This window comes from Elgaria multicarinata, chromosome 2, assembly GCF_023053635.1.
Source record: "Elgaria multicarinata webbii isolate HBS135686 ecotype San Diego chromosome 2, rElgMul1.1.pri, whole genome shotgun sequence".
In the NCBI taxonomy this organism is placed as follows: Eukaryota; Metazoa; Chordata; class Lepidosauria; order Squamata; family Anguidae; genus Elgaria; species Elgaria multicarinata.
The window spans coordinates 148,364,577-148,368,666 of NC_086172.1; positions in this window are offsets into that span (position 1 = coordinate 148,364,577).

Here is a 4,090-nt window from a genome sequence, read left to right on the forward strand (position 1 = left end):
TAAATTATCCTATATTCAAGATATCGAAGTCTCAAAACTGCCAACCCCAAATAGTAATCTCCTGCATACTTTCAGGGCCACACTGCAGACAGGGGTGAACAAGAGGACCTGAGAAAGCATGGGCATGATATATTGTGGTTGCTTCATTGCCCCATTCATTTTGGATCAGTGGGCAGATTTGGAATTTTGAGAGTATGCTGTAGGCACTCTCACAAAATGGCTGCTATGGAGGTAGGGCTTGCCCATTCACAAAATGGTGACTCAGGCAAACTGGAGAGACTAAAAGAAAAGGAACTTGCCCAAGAACCTAAGTGCAAGGCACAAAACCACTCTTTTAGAACCCAAATAAAAAAAGCACCAGAGGGCAGCTCTTCGGTTTGCAGCACACCAGCCTCCCAGTTGTTGTTTTTTTTAAAAAATATTTTTTAAAAGTCTTGAGAACTAAAATACAGACCAGGAGGGGCAGGGAGCCTGATTGGCACCAACAGAGATGTCCACAAGTACATTGGTGTCCACGGGAACCACAGTCCTTAGGTATAAGCGAGTGCTGTAAACTCTGTGCTGCAATTAGGCAGCCCCCCTCCCCTTTAAAAGAATGTTCCTACTTTAAACGGTGTAGAGATATAGATGAAAATATGAGTTATACATGGTGAAATGTCAGAAACCATAAGCTGGGCTCAGTGGGATTTCCACTGTAAGATGTTAAGGTGCCAGTGCTCTGCGTAATTCACCTCCACCAGAGTAGCAGAAGCAGAACTCTAACAAATGAAAGCAAAACAGTATTAGGGTGACCATATGAAAAGGAGGACAGGGCTCCTGTATCTTTAACAGTTGTATTGAAAAGGGAATTTCAGCAGGTGTCATTTGTATATATGGGGAACCTGGTGGAATTTCCTCTTCATCACTACAGTTAAAGCTGCAGGTGCCCTGCCCTCTTTTAAATCTGGTCACTCTAGTATAGCTCCTGCAGCGTTAACTGTGGTGATGAAGAGGAAATTCTACCAGGTTCTCCATATATACAAATGACACCTGCTAAAAATTCCCTTTTCTATGCAACTGTTAAAGATACAGGAGCCCTGTCCTCCTTTTCATATGGTCACCCTAAACAGTATGGATCGTTAGCTCTCGTTTGCCTAACGTGCACACTTGATTGAGTTCACAGAATGAGGCTGTTCGGTGGCACAGAATTTTGAATGAATGGAGAAGGATACTTATTCTGGACTAAAAATACAAAAGGCGGGGTTTGAGATTAGAGTAGAAGCAGCTTCACGTTACTCACCGAAAGGCCTTTTTGGTGCCTGTGATGGATCACACTAAGAGAACCCTAGCAGGAATAAAACATCTATCGTAACAGACACATTAACACTTAAAGCAGGATAACTTTGCAAGGAGTTTAGGATCTCAATCCAGCACACAGGGGTGACCATATGAAAGGGAGGACAGGGCTCCTGTATCTTTAATAGTTGCATAGAAAAAGGAATTTCAGCAGGTGTCATTTGTATATATGGAGAACCTGGTGAAATTCCCTCTATCATCACAACAGTTAAAGGTGCAGGAGCTATACTAGAGAGACCAGATTTAAAAGAGGGCAGGGCACCTGCAGCTTTAACTGTTGTGATGAAGAGGAAATTTCACCAGGTTCCCCATATATACAAATGACACCTGCTGAAATTCCCTTTTCAATACAACTGTTAAAGATACAGGAGCCCTGTCCTCCTTTTCATATGGTCACCCTAATACTGTGGAGAGCAGTGTCAGCACTGGTAGGCCCCAACATGCTCATGCTGGCCTAGGTGTTGGTGCTGGACCTGCAGGCCACTGCACCATCATGACCTGCCGCTCTCCGGGTGGTCATCTGAAAGCCCCTTGGACTGCTGGGCCCTGAACGTCAGCCCCAAGTTCCAGTCTTACTTGCACAATGAACCTCCCTTCTGTTTGTTGGCACCGGTGCTGCCTTTCCCAGCATGAGCAAATACACTGGCAAATGGCTCCAATGCCCCCTTCCCAGTGTAAACAGCAGCAGAAACTGTACAGGGCTATGCCGGATACAGGGGGAGCCCACCAACAGTGCTTCTGCTGCTCTTCACACTGGGAGTAGATTACACAATTCTTAGGAGTGAATCAGCAGGTAGAGCTAAAGTTGCTGGGTCCTTCAGCCCCTTGTTCAATTCAAAGTTAAGAGTTCCCAACAAGAGGACAATTCTATTTGAATGTAAGGGCCAATCTTTCCCCAAAGAAATCTTGTAGCCAAGAGGAACACAAGAACTGGTAGGGGTGGTGGTGGTTGTAATCTCACCCAGATTTCAACATCTGCTGAAAGAAGGAGAGGGCAACAGCACACCAAGTTCCCTTTCTTATAAGCTTCCGGCTCTTCCTTTCTCCATCAACTGCCAGCCCAGATCACAATCCAAACAAAGTACTGTCGCCATGGCAAATGCTTTGTGACTGAACCTTGTTTCTAGAATCCTTTTTGCAGTTGATGACTTCATACTGGCAGCTTTTAAAAGAGACAGTAAGCCATTTCTAGCCTCGCCTAGAATCTGAGCAAGTAAATGTTTTGAATGGCCCTAAAAAGGAAGAAATTAAATGACGGCTGCAAACCTAAACTTACATACCGGGGAGGACTTACCTTCAAGTAGCCATGAATAGGATTGTGCTGCAATTTGTCAGACGTTAAACTTGTCACAGCTTTAGGTTTGAACTGGCTTTGAAATCTTGGGTTTAAGTCACCCTTTTGTACATACACAACTAGGGTACCTAAGAAGTGTTAAAAAGCTGGCATCCCCCACTCTTTCCACACATGGTTTATACACACAAAAGTGAAAACCCTAAATTATTGTTTTTTTAAACCCTGTAATTCTAAACGAATTTAACTTTTTAAAAACTATACTTAATCCAGACTAAACTGCCCCTAATGCCCTTTGGGGTTACTCTCCTTCAAAATAGACATAACATCTGCATCATTATTTTATGAATGTATACTCCACCTTTCAACATAAACACATTTCTAGGGCAGCTTACGGGGGGGAAAGTGCCTTACTTTTCATAAATTACATAAAAACATAATTCTCACACTGGTCGTACCATAAGTGTTTGATTCACATACATGTTCCTAGCCCAGTGTAATCCTCACACGAAGACTGTTCTCTTCAAATGCTGTAAAGCAGGGGTGTAGAACCTCAAGCCCGAGGGCCAGACCCACTGCTCCTGGGTTCGCCCGAGGGCTGTGCCCCCATGTTATTTGGTGGTTTTCTGGCTTTTGCGTTGTTTCCCCCTCCCATTCTAAAAGGTTGAAATGCCTTCCCTAAGATTAAAGCTTGCTGGCACTAAGAGGTTTAGGCTAAAATAGTCCCTGACCCTTTGGACTATGGTCCCCTCCCCTACTGGCATGTGGCCCCCAAGAGTTTCTTTGAAATGGACTTTGGCCCTTGGACTTGAAGAGGTTCAACGCCCCTGCTGTAAAAGGAATGCTGCACAGGCCTCAGACAATAACTAGGGCTTATTCCTATGGTTAAATGGAACTTGAATCCAGTCTCCCAGCTCTGAAAGGGGAATATGCATATGGGTTGGGGGGATGTGTGACTAAGTCCTAGCCAATTAACCCTTCCTGCTGACAGAATGGCTTTTCTCAGCAGAACGGGGAAGAGCTGCAATTCCCTTTCCCCCATGTGTCCTCAAAATCTGCTCCAGAAAGGTTGGGGAACCTCTGGAGCAGATGGTGTGTGTCTATTCACACAACGATGGATTTTACCCTTTGAGTCCAGGCTGAACCAGCAACTGCAGGATACCCTGTGAGATATGAAAGTCATCTCAAAGCTCCATGACAAATATTCTCTCCCCATCTTAGAAGATTATACTCCATCATAATTACAGTCCTTTGAGGATATGACCATGGTCCTGCTTTTGAAATAAAGGTAATCTTTATAGTCAAAGCATACAGAGGAATAAGGAAAAGCCATGGCCACACAGAGGGAGGCATAGCTTTATTTACAGATATGGGAAATGAAGGATAAAGACAGGAGAGGAGTCCCATTAAAGTGAAGCATAGAACGGGGATCTGAGCCTGCGGCACACCTTGGAGCATGAGTGC